General features: G+C 43.6%; 1 long non-coding RNA gene across 2 annotated transcripts in view; it reads right to left on the reverse strand.

The window, feature by feature from the left end:
- The window catches only part of LOC115093207, a 39,452-nt gene that overhangs the window by 8,945 nt on the left and 11,384 nt on the right, over positions 1–19,123 (reverse strand). Inside the window, exon 1 of one of the 2 annotated variants that reach the window (XR_003857225.1) lies at positions 8,544–8,593. The exons of the other annotated variant lie outside the window; for it this stretch is intronic. This is a non-coding gene — a long non-coding RNA (uncharacterized LOC115093207). Of the gene's footprint in view, positions 1–8,543; positions 8,594–19,123 lie in introns of those variants that run through there. 2 annotated transcript variants of the gene reach the window in all.

Here is a 19,123-nt window from a genome sequence, read left to right on the forward strand (position 1 = left end):
ATTGGTCAAGGTCCAAGGTAGAGGTCAGTACCAGGTGGTCAAGATGAGGGGAGCAGGACAGGTGCAAGGCATGGCAAGGCAAGGCAAGGCTGGAACATGGCAGGGACTCAGGAACTAGGCAGGACCACAGACAATACGCACTGAAGGCACTAGGCATAACAGGAACTCGTTGCTGAGGCGTCTGCTACTCCACAGAAGGAACCTTAAATAGTAGAGAGCCGCTGATGTCATCCAAGGGCGCCGGGGCTACTTTCCTGACCTGGACCCTTTACGTAGCAGGCAGTTGGGGGCACACGCACATGGGGGTGGACATGAGGCATGCAACATGGTGATGCCCCATGCTGCTTTTGGTGGCAGACAGCATTAGGTAGTGAGCAGACTGCGAAGTGGTACCGGCGGCATCGGGATGAATGCAGCGGCTCACGCTTCCATCCTGCAAGCCACCAAACATAACACTTTAGAATAGTTTCAACAATTTTTCCCAGCACTGAAGTCAGACTCACTGATCTATAGTTTACTGGATCACTTTTTAAAGACTGGGGTTACATTGGACACTATCCAGTCTTCAAGCATGATAGATGATTCCAATGATATGTTAAAAATTAGCAGTAACAGATCTGCAATTTCATTTTTTAGTTCTTTCAGAACTCTGGGGTGTATACAATCTAGTCTGAGGGATTTGCTATTCTTTATATTGTCAAGCTGCCTTATTACTTCTTACAGCTGCACACTACACAGTGATTTGTATCAGTTCTTCTGAATCATCAACATTGAAAACAGTTTCCGGCAAAAGTATCTCACCAGTATCCTCTTCAGTAAACACCAAATCAAAGAATTAATTCAGTCTTTCCATGAGGGCCTTATCTTCCCTAAGTGCCCCTTTAACCCCTTGAACATCTAATGGTCCAAATGACTCCCTCACAGGCTTCCTGCTTTGGATATATTTTAAAAAGTGCTTATTATGAGTTTTAGCCTTTACGGCCAACTTCTTTTCAAATTCTCTTTTAGCCTGCCTTATCAATGTTGAACCTTTAACTTGCCAATGCTTATGCTTTTTCCTATTTTTCTCAGATAGATCCTTTTACCAAATTTTGAAAGAAGTTCTTTGGGCTAAAATAGCGTCTTTCACCTCACCTTATAACGATACCGGTGGCCTGGTCTTCCACTTTTTTAATGCATGGAATACATCTGGTCTGGGCTTCTAAGATAGTATTTTTTTAAAATGCCCATACCTGATGTAAACTCTTGTCCTTTGTAGCTGCACCTTTCAGGGTTTATTTTTAAACTATTTTTCTCATTTTAACAAAGTCTTCCTTTTGAAAGTTTAATTCTAGAGCTGTAGCTTTACTTAATGTTCTCCCAGTCATCAGGTCAAATTTAATCGCACTACGATTGCTGTTGCTGACCAGCCCCAACACCATTACGCTCACACAAAATCCTTAGACTTAGGTTTAAAATGGCTTCCCCTCTCATCGTTTCCCAGACCAGCTGCTCCATGTAGCAGTCATTTATTTCATCAAGAAACTTTACCTCCTTAGCATGTCTTGTTGTTAAATTTACCCTATCAATACTGGGGTAATTGAAATCTCCCATTATTACTGTGCTGCCAAATTTTTTAGCTTCCCTAATTTCTGTTAACATTTCATTATCTATCTGTTCATGTTGGTGTTTGAGGTAGCTGTAGGTGGATCCTTGGGCCGGTGGCAGATGACCATGCCCCTGGGGGGAAGATCCCGAGAGGGACCACCAGTCAGGCTCAGAGTATGGAGACAGACACACACTAGTTCTTTTATTAGACAGTATATGGAACCACCAGAGGTGGCAGTAGTGAGCTGGAATGCCCGGCTGGGCTGTAGTCCCTCAGATACTGGAACAGCGATCCTGGATAACTGAGCTGTAGAGAAACTGAATATAGTGAGTAGGCAGGGTATGCAGAGTTCAGGAACAGAACCTTGATGGTAACTCTCACACAATAGTCTCTTAGAAGCAGCCCAAGAGCCAGAAAGAAATAGGCCCTCAAAGAGCAAGTACCTGGTTCCAGGGAATGCTCTGAGAGAGAGATGGTAACTCACTGGTGTAGGCAGGGATGACTTCCTGGCAGAAATGGTATTCAGTAGCAAGTCCGGGTACGTGGGCCCTCGAGGAGCGAGAACCGGTTCCAGACTGTGACCTGAAAGGCAAAGAGAAACAAGGCCCCCAAGGAGCGGGTACCCCTGGTAAGTCCGAGGAGACATAGGAGCGTAAGAAAACCATTCCCAAGTAATCCTTTCCATTCCTTGCTAACTCGATTAGTTAGTGATTTCAGAGACCTTAAATATCCGGTGGAGATGATGTCACCTCAGGGGGACGCCCCTGAGGTTCGCGTTACTGCTGGTACTTGAGTCGGGGCCGCACCGCGCGCACGCCCTTAGGCTGCTGGGAAACATGGCGGAGTGTGGCGTCTAGCCGGTCCGGGGACGCCGTGGCAGCCAAACTTCCAATTGGCAAAGAGGGAGTCGCCAAAGAGGTAAGGTGGGCGTAGTGGAGACGTCGGGCAGCGACGGTCGCAACAGTTCATTTTCGCCAAGTGGAAGGTAGAATACCCCTCACCGCTATACCTTTCTCCATCACACATGAAATTTCCACCCCTAACGATTCTACTGTGCATTTCGTCTCCTGCAGGATCTTTATCCTATTGGACTCTATGCCATTGCTGACATAAGGTACCCCTCCCCCCATCAGGTTGATCCACACCATCATTGTAAAAAGCACGGATAGAAGTACAGCCTGGGGAGAGGGTACTTGCAGGAAGGGAAAGGGTCACAGGATCTCACACTCAGTCCAGCTCTTAGCTGCAGATGTCTGGGAAGTTGCAGAGTGAACCTGGAAGATGTAGTAGGTCAGATTGACAAACTAAAGTATAGCAAATCACCTGAACCGGATGGTATGCATCCTAGGGTACTGAAGGAACTAAAAAAATGAAATTTCTGATCTATTAGTTAAAATTTGTAACCTATCATTAAAATCATCCATTGTACCTGGAGGGTGGCCAATGTAACCCCAATATTTAAAAAAGACTCCAGGGGCGATCCGGGTAACTATAGACCAGTGAGCCTGACTTCAGTGCTGGGAAAAATAGTGGAAACTATTCTCAAGATCAAAATCGTAGAGCATATAGAAAGACATGGTTTAATGGAACACAGTCAACATGGATTTACCCAAGGGAAGTCTTGCCTAACAAATCTGCTTCATTTTTTTGAAGGGGTTAATAAACATGTGGATAAAGGTGAACCTTTCATGGATTACAAACTGGTTAAGACAGGAAACAGAGAGTAGGATTAAATGGTCAATTTTCTCAGTGGAAAAGGGTAAACAGTGGAGTGCCTCAGGAATCTGTACTTGGACCGGTGCTTTTCAATATATATATATATATAAATGATCTGGAAAGGAATACGACGAGTGAGGTTATCAAATTTGCAGATGATACAAAATTATTCAGAGTAGTTAAATCACAAGCGGATTGTATTACAGGAGGACCTTGCAAGACTGGAAGATTGGGCATCCAAATAGGAGATTAAATTTAATGTGGACAAGTGCAAGGTGTTGCATATAGGGAAAAATAACCCTTGCTGTAGTTACATGATGTTAGGTTCCATATTAGGAGCTACCACCCAGGAAAAAGATTTAGGCATCATAGTGGATAATACTTTAAAATTGTCGGCTCAGTGTGCTGCAGCAGTCAAAAAAGCAAACAGAATGTTAGGAATTATTAGGAAGGGAATGGTTAATAAAACGGAAAATGGCATAATGCCTCTATATCACTCCATGGTGAGACCGCACCTTGAATACTGTGTACAATTCTGGTTGCCGCATCTCAAAAAGATATAGTTGTGATGGAGAAGGTACAGAGAAGGGCAACCAAAATGATAAAGGGGATGGAAAAGCTCCCCTATGAGGAAAGGCTGAAGAGGTTAGGGCTGTTCAGCTTGGAGAAGAGACGGCTGAGGGGGGATATGATAGATATCTTTAAGATCATGAGAGGTCTTGAACAAGTAGACATGAATCGGTTATTTACACTTTCGGATAATAGAAGGACTAGGGGGCATTCCATGAAGTTAGCAAGTAGCACATTTAAGACTAATCGGAGAAAATTCTTTTTCACTCATGCACAATAAAGCTCTGGAATTTGTTGCCAGAGGTTGTGGTTAGTGCAGTTAGTGTAGCTGGGTTCATAAAAGGTTTGGATAAGTTCTTGTAGGAGAAGTCCATTAACTGCTATTAATCAAGTTTACTCAGGGAATAGCCACTGCCATTAATTTCATCAGTAGTACGGGATCTTCTTAGTGTTTGGGTAATTGCCAGGTTCTTGTGGCCTGGTTTAGCCTCTGTTGGAAACAGGATGCTGGACTTGATTGATCCTTGGTCTGACCCAGCATGGCAATTTCTTATGTTCTTATGTTCTTATCTGTGCCCTGGTATAGCAGTATCCCATTGGTTATCTTCCTTCCACTAGGTCTCTGAGATGTTAGTTATATCTACCTCTTCATTCAGTGCTATACTTTCTAACTCTCCCATCTTAAATTTTGGACTTCTTGCATTAGCATACAGACATTTCAAAGTATGTGTTTTGTTGTTATTAACAATCGGCCTATCACTTGACAGGGGTATTTTGGAATCTTTAAACTCAGGTGGTTCTTTCTTATAGGTACGTGGGCTACTATTGCTTTTATTGGAACCTTTCTATCATTATGCCCTATCCATCTCTATTAGTTTAGTATCCTTTGAAGATACCTCCCTTCAAGCCTTGCACTGCTGAGCAACTGTCAGCTTGGCCCCAATGTTCTAGTTTAAAATCTGCTCTATCTCTTTTTTGAAGATTAGTGCCAGCAACCTGATTCCACCCTGGAATAGGCTCCCCCTTCCGCAAAATGTTGCCCAGTTCCTAATAAAACTAAAGTCCTCTTCCCTGCACCATCGCCTCATCCATGCATTGAGACTCTAGAGCTCTGCCTGCCTCTGGGGTCCTATGTGTGGAATAGGGAGCATTTCAGAGAATACTATCCTTGAGGTTCTACCTAAGAGCCTAAATTTGGCTTCCAGGACCTCCCTCCCACTCCTTCATATGTCATTGGTGCCCACATGTACCATGATAGCCAGCTCCTCCCCAGCACTGTCTGAAATCTTAGCTAGATGATGCATGAGGTGTGCCACCTTCACAACAGGCAAGGAAGAACCAAACAATCTCCACATCTATCAGCCACCCAGCTATCTACATTCCTAATAATCAAATCACCAACTATCATGGCCAACCTAACCCATCCTTAGACTTATTCTCAGTGTGAAAGGATAATGCATCACCTGGAGAGCAGGTCCTTGCTACAAGATCACTTCCTGGGTAATACTGTCTGAACAGGTGACCTTATTCCTCCAAAGCAGCACAGGGACTGCTGGACCGGAGTTGGGACTTTGCTGCTATGTACCTGAAGGTCTCCTCTATATACTTCTCTGTCTGCCTGAGCGCCTCCAGATTCTTATTTTTATTTAAAAGGATTTATATTCCACCAATCTAAAAATCTTGGTGGATTACATTAAAAACATACATAATCTTTAAATATACACATACATTTATACAGAACTAAAAACAATAATCATAGTTTATACATCACTTTAACGTAGAAAAACAAACAAACAAACAAAAAAACATAACATAACAGATCTGCTACTCTAATCTCCAGAAATTGGACTAGTTCTCTGAAAGCCAGAAGCTCTGTAACCAGGTGCACACGTACAACCTCTCACCAATTGGTAGATAATCATACATGTAGCACTTGATGCAAAAAACTGGAAGGCCTCATCTCACTGCTGGACTAATGCCTGCATCTTTATATTGTTGAGTTCCTAGTTAATTTAGGTTGCTATGGGAGTGGGGATGTGTAAATCAGAGTCTTTTAAATTTATGTGATGTATTTAATGGTAATTTGACAATGACCTGCCAAGGGACAACTAATCTAATTGATAAGACCTAGGTCATTCCGTTGCTCTAGATAAATCCCTGGTAGATTTGTAATATGGAAATGACTCATGTGCTCTTATACAGGATGAGTTTATAAATCATTGAATGACCTTAAGGGTGAGAGGGAGCAAAAGAAAGACACTAAAAAGGAACTTATCTACCTCCCTAGTCTTCTTTTTTAATCAAAGCAGACACACATATATACACTAAGGGGCAGATTTTTAAAAAGTATGCGTGCGTACTTTTGTTCACGCAACTGGCGCCGGATTTTAAAAGATACACACGTAGCCACGTGTATCTTTTAAAATCCAGGGTCGGTGCGCGCAAGGGTGCGCAAAATCGGCAGCCTGCACGCGCCGAGCCGCACAGCCTGTCTCCGTTCCCTCCGAGGCCGAGGCCGAAATCGGAGTGGCCTCAGAGGGAACTTTCTTTCCAGCGCCCCCCACCTTGCCTTTCCTTCCCCTAACTAACCCGCCCCCAGCCCTAACTAATTCCCCCCCCACCTTTAATTCAAAAATCTGCCCGAGGCAGGCGTAACTTGCGTGCGCCAGCGCGCCATGTTCCAGTCCGGGGACTGGTCTGGAGGCCGCGCCCACACCCCCGGAACGCCCCTGGGCCGGAACCACGCCCGCGGCCCCGCCCCCGGAACACCCCCCGATGATGCACCGGCCGCGACATGCCCCCTCACGCCCCCCAGGAAATCTCCAGGACTTACGCACGTCCTGGAGCTTATGCGTGCCGCCGAACCTATGCAACATAGGCTCGGCGCGCGCAGAGGGTGGAAGGGGCAGCTTTTCGGGGGTTACACGCGTATCTTACGCGCGTACCCCTTTGAAAATCTGCCCCTAAGAGAACTTACTTATCTCTCCTAGCTTTTAATTAAGGCACACACATACTAGAAGTTAAATTTAACCCACAATTTCACCTCTCCCCAAACTTTTAAGTACCAATATTACCCAGCAAGTAATACTTACCAATCCTTTTCAGTCACCAGCCAAATCTTCTTCTTCTCTCAATAGGATTGGTCTAGAGCAGGAATGGTGAACTCCAATCCTCGAGTGCCACAAACAGTCCAGGTTTTCAGGATATCTACAATGAATATGCATGAGAAAGATTTGCATGCACTGCCTCCATTGTATGCAAACCTATCCCATCCATATTCATTGTGGATATCCTGAAAACCTGGCCTTTTTGTGGAACTCTAGGACTGGAGTTCACTATCCCTGGTCTAGAGGGTGGCTACTAAAATGGTCAATGATCTACATCAGGGCTTCCCAAACCTGTCCTGAGACCCCACAGCCAGTCAGGTTTTCAGAATATCCACAATGAATATGCATGAGAGACATCGGATTTTCAGGAGATCCACAATGAATATGCATGAGATACATTTGCATACCATGAGGACTCGGTGTATGCAAATGTATCTCATGCATATTCATTGTGGATATCCTGAAAACCTGACTGGCTGTGGGGTCCACAGGACAGGTTTGAGAAGCCCTGATTTACATTCTACACCTAACTTCCCCTATCTCTCTCCACCGCGCTACCCTCCCCCCTTTCCCTCCCCACTCCCCTCTCCCTTCACCCCCCCTCTCACTTCATATTCCGCCCAAATTTTATATTTTATGTTATCTCCCATTATTGTACATATTGTATATACTTGCAAATCTTGGTTATAATAATTTAACGCTATACTCCCCTTTATATCTCCCCCCCCCTCAATTACTCTCTTGTTAACATGTTATATTTGTTCGATGTAAAGCGCCACCCCAGGCGTCTGTTTGCGTTACACTGTGAACCGATGTGATATCATTGATGAATGTCGGTATATAAAATCTTTAAATAAATAAATAAATAAAATAAAATAAAGCATATAAGGACAGACTTAAAGATGTAAACATGTATACCCTTGGGAATGGCAAGATAGGGGAGATATGATAGAGACATTTAAAAGTCTCTAAGTTTCTATGCATAGGAGGTGAGCCTCTTTCAATGGAAAGGAGGATCTAGAACAAGGGATCATGGGATGAGGCTGAAAGGGGGTAAACTCAGGAGTAATCTTAGGAAATATTTCTTTACAGAGAGGGTAGTGGATGTCTGGAACAGCCTGTCAGTGGAAATGATGGAGACAAAAACATTATCTGAATTCAAGAAAGCATAGGATAAAAACAGAATTTCTGAAGGAGTGATGGGAATTGCAAAGCTGAACTAGTTGGGTGGATGGCAGACTAGATAGACCATATGGTCTTTTTCTGCCATCACATTTCTTTATTTCTGACTGGTGATATTCAAGAGATACCAGGTTAGGTTTAAAGTTATCCGGCTACAGTTAGCTGGATAACTTTCATCTGGAATATTCATTCAATCTTTTATTTCACTTGCCGGCTTACTAAATATTGACCTATGTTCCAGAAGTAGGACTGACCATAGAGGTGCGGGGCTGGGGTGACTCAAATCCAGCAAGCCCTTCCCCTACCTGAGCTATTGAAGAGCTGGGAGGGTGAGGGAGGGAGGTCTGTGACCGATGAATGGTGGGATGAGGCCACTGTACCTGCTGGCCCAAGGGAAATGTCGCCATTCATGGACTACTGCAGCTCCTGCCCCACCAGCAATCCCGAGGAACAGGAAGTGGTGTTAAACAGGGGCAGGGCTACTGCAGCAGTGCATGGCTTCCCCCATTCCTCCCCCCCTTACCCCCAACCCTAAAGGACAGCCCTGCCCAGTGGTGGTGGGATCAGATTTAAACCAATGTATAATATGTTTTATAATCATAGTTCTGTTTTTGATTTTTTTTTTTAGAAAAATATTGTTCATACAAATGGCTCCGCAATTCTTTTCTTACTTGCTCTGGTCCACATTTACACTGCCCTTTCTTTTTGACAGCCTGTTTTTTTGCACATAAACAGCAGGTACTAAGATTTGCCCAGTTTCACTTGTAATGTAAAAGCTGAACGTTTCCAGTATGAGTTAGACATTATAGAGGCAGGAGCCTGGAAAATCGGGGTTATAATTTGTAGACTGGTGAAGCTTTAAGGTAATTTAGACCCTCCAAACAGATGAAGAGTTCTCTTTCATGACCAGCGTCTTCATCCGGAAAAGAGCAGTAGGAAGGAGTCTGGAGGATATTTTCAGCTGTGTCAGTGACGGCTGATTCAAAGAGGAACAAGCCTATTTAATTCATTTAAAAGCGATAGGCAATATAAATAAGAAAATACAAAGTTATGAAACAGTAAGCAATCTCTTCTAAAGAGAAATGTTGAGCATAGCTAAAAATGTAACTGCATTTGCAGAGAGCCACAGTTTGCTTACGGCTTGAATTATTGCCTAGGAGACTGACAATGATTGGCTGCTTCTGTTGCAAATGAGGAAATTCCAGCGTCATGGGATTTCCCCGATGGAAGTTCCCAGCTAGCCTAATAATGACTATCAGCACAGGCCAGTTCATCTGAACTCCGGCTCAGAACCCTGTTGAAACAATCTGCACAACTTTTACAGAAGATAGTTTGGGTAATGAGATGATTCATAACAGTAAAATGATTTGGTTGCTGCTTAACAAAAGGCATCCAGGATGAACAGTATAATACTGACATAAATAGGCATGCAGATGCAAAGTTCGATTATCTCTCCAAACTTATCTGTTGCTGTATATAAATAATTGTTGATACTGTATAGCAAGAGAATAGAACTAGAGCTTGCATGGCTTTACTTATTTTATGTTGAACCCCTGCTAAAATGGAGAGTTGCCCAATTCTATAGGCACCTTGTAATGCTAATGCTTTCCACAATAAATTTTCTAACTCCCCTGCATAGACTCCCTGAGCATAAAATTGCCCTCCTCATGGTAGCTATAGATATGCCTGCTACTTCACAGGGCACAAAACGTTAGTCATAGGTAAAAGGGGCAAGACAAGACAGCAGAGTGAGGGCAGGGGAGGCACAATATATACTTTATTGCATGTACTTTGCATTGGCTGTACTTTTGTACCTACAGCTGCTGCCGATCCTTGGGTAGTTTCTCTTTGAAAATTAGCTTGTAGGCCTGTTAAGTAGAAACTATCCATAGACTTGCAAGCTACTTGTGGGGTTTCAAATTTGCACCTATATTGCACAGGTTTGACATTCAGTATCATGCTGGACTATAGAGCTGCATATACTACTGCCTATATTTTGTGGTTGCTTTATGGTGTTGAGGGAGGAAGGTTACATGTTTATTTTACTTTAGTTTAATAGACTTTCTTCTAATAAGACAAGATTTTAAACCCTCTATATTTATCATAACTATATTATTTGAAGGTTGCAATGTCTTTTATTGGACCAACTTGAGAATTATCAAAATCTTTCAAAGACCATATAGGTCTAAATTGGTTACTCTAATAGCTAGAGAGAATCCTAAAATGAAACAGACACAGGGGTTTTCTTTGTGCCTATTACAATTATCCTTAACAATAAGGGCTTTATTATTGGCCAGACAAACTTCTAGCTCTGCTGTCAATCTGAGCTTGCTCCAACCCCACTCACTGCCATTAATAATGGGGTTGCTGGAGAATGGTGTTTCAAGTCTAAGGCATCATGGGCCTACACTCATGGCTATCAATGTGCATGATGACGAAGGGGGTATTCTCTCTTTTTATTCCTCTCTTTAGTCTAGTCCAGCTATCACTGCAGCAGTCCTCTAGATGAGGGTGGCAGACCCCCAGCTTCTTCCTTAGTCCAGCACCAGTATGCTCTTAAACCAGTTAGTATGAGTCACAAGCAATGGCTGGGACTTCTCCAACCACATCTCCAGCTCAAACAGCAAGAGCTGTGATTCTCTCATACACTGTTACCACTGAGCTTTTGGGTCAGCTAACAATTAGGGCTGTTTCATAGAACATCACTAAAATAAAAAATTAAAACCTCAATGTCAATATTTTTAAAGAAAACAAAATAGCCTTCTAAACTGGCAAATGTGTGGGGACAAAGGGGAGCTTCAGGTCAGTTAATGCCATTTTGAATTACGACACTAGCAGGGAAGAAGTGACTGGGATCACTCCTGTCTCAGGAGAGATGCAGAGGCTCTTAGTGGAGGGTAAGGGGGACGCTCTGGGGTAGGGAACATGGAGAGAAGAGGATGGGGAATGTTTTGATATTGGGTTTTAGAAGTTAGCCAATGGCAGGGATAACAAACTTACAAATGGTGGGAAGGAGGGGGTGTGCTGAGGAGGGGGAAGCCAGAGGTGGAACTGGTTTGGTAGGGTGAATTTTGTGCAGGGGGAATGAGTATGGAGGGAGGGAGTTGAAATATGGGAAAAGCTACCCTTTTAAGGATTCAGAGGGGGTGGATTGAGGTGTGCCTCTGAGAACATTGGCAGGTACATTAACCTGTTATTGCTCTCAAGGGGAAGTTAACTACACCTCTTGAGGAATAGTTAACTTTCAGAGGCTTAAAGTGGATTGCAAAGTTTACCATGAACTGTATTGTCTTTTAATATTAATAAGCTGCTTTGCATACTTCACAGCACCATAATTTGCCGTGTGTTTGCCCTAATTTTTCTGCGATATCGGCAATGCTCATGTGAGCACTACCAATATTGTGCCTTAAAGTTTTTTTACCCTATGCGTTAAATGTGGTTTTGACATTAATGCAGGTTAGTATAGTGGTTCTCAACCCAGTCCTTAGACACACTTAGCCAATAGCCAGTCAGGTTTTCAGGATATCCACAATGAATATGCATGAGATAGATTTGCATGCACTGTCTCCATACCCTAAAAACCTGACTGACTATGTGTATCCCAAGGACTGGCTTGAGAATCACTGGTTTAGTACATAGACTCCTTAAGCAGGTAACTGTGCCTCAAAGAGGAACACTCAAATGGTATAACAGTTACAGAGATAGCTCTTGTTACCTAATTTTAAAATTATCATCTAAGCAATACAGTATCAGCTACCTAGATGATCAACTCATCCTTCCAGTCTTCACAGTTAAATAAGTCCTGCAGCTCCTGGGTGGGAAAACCCTGGTCTTGAAATCAAAAGCTCACATCTCAGTTTTTGGACCCTACTTCCACAATTCTCACAAACTATCACTCTGAGAGTCCACGATACCCTGTGGTGGGAAGCTCAGCTCCAAGGCCCTTTCACGTTATCTACATCCCACTCTCTCTTTCCACACCTTGTACACAGCACAGATGATCTCTTCACTTAGACAGGAGCAGTAACGCCACTGGAAACTGAATAGGTTCTAACTCAATTTTACTGATAGGTTGTAAAAGCAAATGGATGGTTTGTTACAACTCAATTTGAGAACTGTCCAATTGATCTTCACAAAATGAAATTTGATAAATGTATACCCATACTTCAGCCAATTCCTTGGTTAATTTGGCTCCTTACTTCTTTCTCTTCCCTTAGTAACTTAGTCCACAACTTCTCCTGTAGGAACAGGGGAAAAAAATTATCTCATTGATTACTAACATCACAAGTCCCAATTCTCATACCTTTCCGATTGTCTTCACTATTCTTGTGGCACCTGATGAGCACCTTATCATACCTCTCTTCCCTTATAATTCTCCCTGCTCAGTAACACAAAAGGACAAAATATTACTCAAAAAACAACAGTTACAAAACATGAACACTACAGGGATGACATACTCTGTCTCCTTTCTTGTACCCAATCACTATAGAGAGAGACTTCAGAGGCCTAACCCTGAAAAATAGTAAAGTTGGTACAGCATAGGACATATTGCCCATAGGAAGGTTAACTCAAGAAATCCAACTCAAAAATCAAAGTTCAAAGATGGTGGCAAGGGTTTATAAAGGCTCTGAGCACACCATCTAGCTCTCCCACATGGGGGAGCAAAACTCAAACCTCTGCTTAACTACTCTCTCTGTACCTCCCCAGAATTTTGGTTCACTCCTTTTGGTAAAGAATCCAAAGGGTCCTTACAAGTACTAATTATAGTTGTGTAAAAAACCCACTATGTCCCTTATATATGAAATGCTATTTAAAAATAAGCTATTATTTTTTTCGATGACAAAATGTAAAGGTCATCTCCATATTTGCTGCTGTAAAAATTATGTGATGGAGAAGGAGTTCACTAAAGGTCCTGTAAACATTTAGTTTATATTCCCTTGGGGGAAGAGATTTATTGTACCTAAATTAATAACAATGTTGTAAAGTGCTTTGTCCATTATTTGGAAATGCAGGCTAAAAAATCCAGATTATTTTATGTGGATCCCTGGGCTTAGTAAAACTATAGTATGAGATTAATAGATCAGCCCAAGTTTTGTCTCTGATATCTTCTGAGTGATCAGTACTTTTGCCTTAGAACATATATCTGTCCCAGCAATGCCACCTACAGAGAGTCTGAGAGTGTTAGATATTGAAAGCTACGTAGGGTTGGACTTTGGCTAGTACTTAGAGGAGAGAACAAATGCTGAGAACTACAGTCTGGGCAATGACAATCTATGCCAGTACCTTGCCAAGTAGATCATAGCCCTATGATGGGTCATGATTGTGACAATGTCTATGAAAACAGACAAGGTACATGCCACCATTTTCTATAGTTGTGTATAAGGAAGAATTATTCTTAGGTCTCAACCCAAATTAGAACAATTTTTGCTTAAATGCTTTTTTTCTTGCAAACATATCTTTTTTTTAAATTTTTAATTGTACAATTTTTTTTACAATTACATTTCAAGAAATTACATACTTGAAGTTGCAAATATGTGAAAATAACACAGAATTATTCATAAAGCGGAAATATAATAAAAAATAAGAGAACTATTGAAATCTTCACAATTCCTAGTCCTCAATAAAGAAGCTCCAACACACATCTTTAGGAAAAAACTCTTATCGAGAAATAGTTAAGAAACTAACAGGGTTCTATTATTCATGAGCGACCAACTCAGGCCACAGTGCCCTGTTTAGGCATAGGAGAAGAGGGGGAAACCATACTATTTTTACTATTTATAAAGGCAGCCAGTTGGGGTGGTTGGAAGAAAATATAGGATACAGTCATATATTTAATTATGCATTTGCATGGGAACTTTAAAATAAATAAAGCCCCCATGTCTAACACTTTTGGCTTTAATAACAAAAATTGTTGTCTCCTTTTCTGTGCTTGTCGTGCTACATCAGAATAAGTATATATTTTTAAATTAAGAAAAAGCTCTGTTCTATGACGAAAGAATAACCTCAATATCCAGTCTCTGTCAGAGTCCAGAAGAAAAGATACTATCAGAGTAGATGGTTTTACTAAATCTTTCTGAGAAGACTCTAATACAGCAAAAAAGCCCAGCACTGATTTTTCAACTGGTAAAATAATTTGTAAATCATTTACTTTACCCTTCCTGTAGGGTGGAATATAATACACCTTGGATATCAGTGGGAAAGTTTGCTCCGGCAGCTTCAAGATTTCAGATAGATAATGTTTCCACATTTCTTTCAGTGCCAATAGAAAAGTTAATAAACCTTAGGTTTTTTTCCCCTTACTTGATTTTATGCTGCTTCTATTTTTGTGTCCATATCTTTCCTCAACATTTCCACATGTTTTTTGTTAGAAGAATTCTCAGTTTCCATAAACTTTATACGACCATCTAAATTCACCAGATAGTTAAAGATTGGTTTAACCTGATTTGAAATACTATTATTCAATCCTTGTATCGCTTCCCATATTGTCTTACCAACTGCAATGCTCTTGTTTCAGGTAACGATAATTCCTCCATTCCTCCATGGCTTACAGCAACTCGTCCCTCGAAGCTCCCAGCAGCTAATGTAGGGGCTGAATTAGATGTTCCCATCCCCCATAATGGGGTTCCAAATTCCCCTACCTCCAGCAGCGATGTTTCTGCCCAAGCTGTTGCTGTTGCCAGCGCTTGGGTCTCCGCCAGGGAGTCTCTCTTCAGGGATAAAGAAGTTGAAAGCTATGGGAGGGGGTTGGGTACTTTCTCTTCCCGACCTTCCTCCAGCGAGCAAAACCCCAAGCTTAACCCTCCTCAATGTACATGGGTGTCCATCGGGCCTGTAAATCCATTCGTTGGAAGGGCCGAGACTTGTTCACATTCTCTAGCACTTATCTTCCTTCCAGAGTGCGGCATTAGCAAAGTTTTTAGGAAAACGCCCTCAGAGCTTCTTCATGTGTGTTATGCTAGGTCAGCCATCTTGGAGCTTCTGTTGCAAACATATCTTTAAAACTTTGTTTATTTTTCTCATGTATTACTTTTTTTGGGTTTAGCAGTTTTCTTCTGTCCCTTAGGCTACCAGCTCATTCAAACTAGCCTAAATTGGGCTACAGTACTATGAAGTTTTACTCATATCTACCTAGACTTTTACCCTCTATTCTTATATCTCCCTCCAACTTAGCCTAGCATAGTCATTGAAATGAACCTCAGCTAGGGAAGGAAGCACAAACTGTAGTGCCCTCTGGAGCCTTTGGGACTCTAAGTCTGGCATTAGGCATCATGGCTGTGTCTCCTTCACTCTCAGGGGCTGTAAACACTAGAGATGTGAATCGTGTCCTCGATCGTCTTAACGATCGATTTCGGCTGGGAGGGGGAGGGAATCGTATTGTTGCCGTTTGGGGGGGTAAAATATCATGAAAAATCGTGAAAAATCGTAAAAAATCGAAAAAACGTAAAATCGCAAAACCGGCACATTAAAACCCCCTAAAACCCACCCCCGACCCTTTAAATTAAATCCCCCACCCTCCCGAACCCCCCCCCCAAATGACTTAAATAACCTGCGGGTCCAGCGGCGGTCCGGAACGGCAGCGGTCCGGAACGGGCTCCTGCTACTGAATCTTGTTGTCTTCGGCCGGCGCCATTTTCCAAAATGGCGCCGAAAAATGGCGGCGGCCATAGACGAACACGATTGGACGGCAGGAGGTCCTTCCGGACCCCCGCTGGACTTTTGGCAAGTCTTGTGGGGGTCAGGAGGCCCCCCCCAAGCTGGCCAAAAGTTCCTGGAGGTCCAGCGGGGGTCAGGGAGCAATTTCCCGCCGCGAATCGTTTTCGTACGGAAAATGGCACCGGCAGGAGATCGACTGCAGGAGGTCGTTCAGCGAGGCGCCGGAACCCTCGCTGAATGACCTCCTGCAGTCGATCTCCTGCCAGCGCCATTTTCCGTACGAAAACGATTCGCGGCGGGAAATCGCTCCCTGACCCCCGCTGGACCTCCAGGAACTTTTGGCCAGCTTGGGGGGGGCCTCCTGACCCCCACAAGACTTGCCAAAAGTCCAGCGGGGGTCCGGAAGGACCTCCTGCCGTCCAATCGTGTTCGTCTATGGCCGCCGCCATTTTTCGGCGCCATTTTGGAAAATGGCGCCGGCCGAAGACAACAAGATTCAGTAGCAGGAGCCCGTTCCGGACCGCTGCCGTTCCGGACCGCCGCTGGACCCGCAGGTTATTTAAGTCATTTGGGGGGGGGTTCGGGAGGGTGGGGGATTTAATTTAAAGGGTCGGGGTGGGTTTTAGGGGGTTTTAGTGTGCCGGCTCACGATTCTAACGATTTATAACGATAAATCGTTAGAATCTCTATTGTATTGTGCTCCATAACGGTTTAAGACGATATTAAAATTATCGGACGATAATTTTAATCGTCCTAAAACGATTCACATCCCTAGTAAACACTGAAGCATCTCAGCTCTGGTTGGCCAGGAGAGCAGAAGCCTGGCCTGGAAATCAAACCCAGTTCCTTCACATGACAGTGCAAGATGCTTGCTACTAAACCACTGGGCCAATCTGTGTATTACTTTTTATTAGAGATGTGAATCGTGTGATCGATCGTCTTAACGATCGATTTCGGCTGGGAGGGGGAGGGAATCGGATCGTCGCAGTTTGGGTTTTTTAAATATCGTGTAAATCGTGTAAATTGTGTAAATCGAAAACCGGCACACTAAAACAACCCTAAAACCCACCCCGACCCTTTAAAATAAATCCCCCACCCTCCCGAACCCCCCCAAAATGCCTTAAATTACCTGGGGTCCAGAGGAAGGGTCCCAGTGTGATCTTTTACTCTCGGGCCTCCGGTACGTTGTAGAAATGGCGCCGGCGCTACATTTGACCTGTCATATGACAGGGCAAAGGTAGCACCGGCGCCATTTTGTTTTTTTGTCCCCCGACGTCAGGAGCATAGGAGATCGCTCCTGGACCCCCGCTAGACCCCCAGGAACTTTTGGCCAGCTTGGGAAGGCTTCCTGACCCCCACAAGACTTGCCAAAAGTCCAGCGGGGGTCCGGGAACGACTTCCTGCACGCGAATCGTTTTTCCATACAAAATGGCGCCGGCCATACGGTTACGGTGTATGGCCGGCGCCATTTTGTACGGAAAAACGATTCGCGTGCAGGAAGTCATTCCCAGACCCCCGCTGGACTTTTGGCAAGTCTTGTGGGGGTCAGGAGGACCCCCAAGCTGGCCAAAAGTCCCTGGGGGTCCAGCGGGGGTCCGGGAGCGATCTCCTACGCTCCTGACGTCGGGGGACAAAAAACAAAATGGCGCCGGCGCTACCTTTGACCTGTCATATGACAAGGCAAAGGTAGCGCCGGCGCCATTTCTACAACGCACTGGAGGCCCGAGAGTAAAAGATCACACCAGGACCCTCCCTCTGGACCCCAGGTAATTTAAGGCATTTTGGGGGGGTTCGGGAGGGTGGGGGATTTATTTTAAAGGGTCGGGGTGGGTTTTAGGGTTGTTTTAGTGTGCCGGTTTTCCTGCCCTCCCCCTTCCCCTCCCCTTTCCCCCGATTTACGATTTTTTGACGATAAATCGGGGGAATTGTTATTGTATCACGGCTCTAACGATTTTTGACGATTTAAAATATATCGGACGATATTTTAAATCGTCAAAAAACGATTCACATCCCTACTTTTTATATACCTGTCAGAATTGGTGGGTCTAGAACCAGGCAACATGGTGGTCAGAAACAGGAATATTACCCGCATAGGGCTCTTGGAGGAACCTGGAATTCTGTTATTCAACTTATCCTTCAGTATCTTAGTACTAGACCCACCCAGAAGGTAACCTCATGGGTCTAGCAGAGGAACAGCTCTAATTAACTACAGCTTTTAAATTCAGCTGCTGCAATTACTCATCACTGGTACAACAGAATTCTGTAACATGTTCTGCAGCTGTGCTCCTGGTATTTGGGCTAGCTCTTGATGTTACCCCATTTCTGTTTGTCACTCCTAGTCAGGACTCCTGATTTCATTTTCCCTGCTGTGCTTTGGCTCTGGCTCCAGCCTTGCAGAATAATGCCTAAATACTTTGAGCAACTGAAAGCTACGGGACCAACCCATTTCCCTATCAGCTGCCTATGCCATGACTGATACTTTACAATACCCTAGTTTAGAAATGCTTGCATATGTCTGAAAAGTGATGAAGTGTAAGCTGTGTTATATGAAGGATTGGTGTGAATGACATATATGTACATTAGCTTGTGTAATTGAGAATTGATTGTCTGTAATGATGTTATATAGGGATGTGCATTCATTTTCAACGAATGTGCAATCCGCAACGAATTCGTCCCTGTTCATTTGATTCGTGGGTTCGCGAAATGCATGGCGATCCCCCACAAATGAAACATATCATATTAGTTTTATTCTTTTGTTTCGCAGTGCTACTTTCTTAGTGGCCATTTGAAATAGGAGAAGGCCATGTGGGAGTATCCATAGCAACAACCAGCCCTTTCCTGTGAGTCATAAGTGAACTCACAGCCCTGTCACAGAGTGGGTCAGACAGGTTGGCAAGGAGACCAGAATGCCAACATATCAGAACGAAGCATTTTTCTAACTCAGCCAATTGCTGCTCTCAATGCTCTGTGATGCTGTTCCTGCTGTACTATATCTAACTTAAGCACACGGAGCGCCACACACTTTCTTTTTGGCCTTTCTCTGAGAAGCTCATTGCTTTTGAGCTCTCTCCGAGTGTCTCAAATCTGTATTCAATTGCTATTGCTTGCTACTTTGATAGAATTTTGCATTGGAAAAGATATTTGTTTGTTTTTGTTGCTGTACCAGCCAGGCTTTTTTTACTGCACTTTTTTTTTATTGAACTCAGACTGTCTCTCTGTCTCTCCCACTGAGACAAGCTGCCAGCAGTGACATTTTCCTGCTGATCCTATCCCCCCTGGGGTAGGTTGCAGGCAGGGTATGGGTGGT

This window comes from Rhinatrema bivittatum, chromosome 6 (genome assembly GCF_901001135.1).
Source record: "Rhinatrema bivittatum chromosome 6, aRhiBiv1.1, whole genome shotgun sequence".
Taxonomy (NCBI): domain Eukaryota; kingdom Metazoa; phylum Chordata; class Amphibia; order Gymnophiona; family Rhinatrematidae; genus Rhinatrema; species Rhinatrema bivittatum.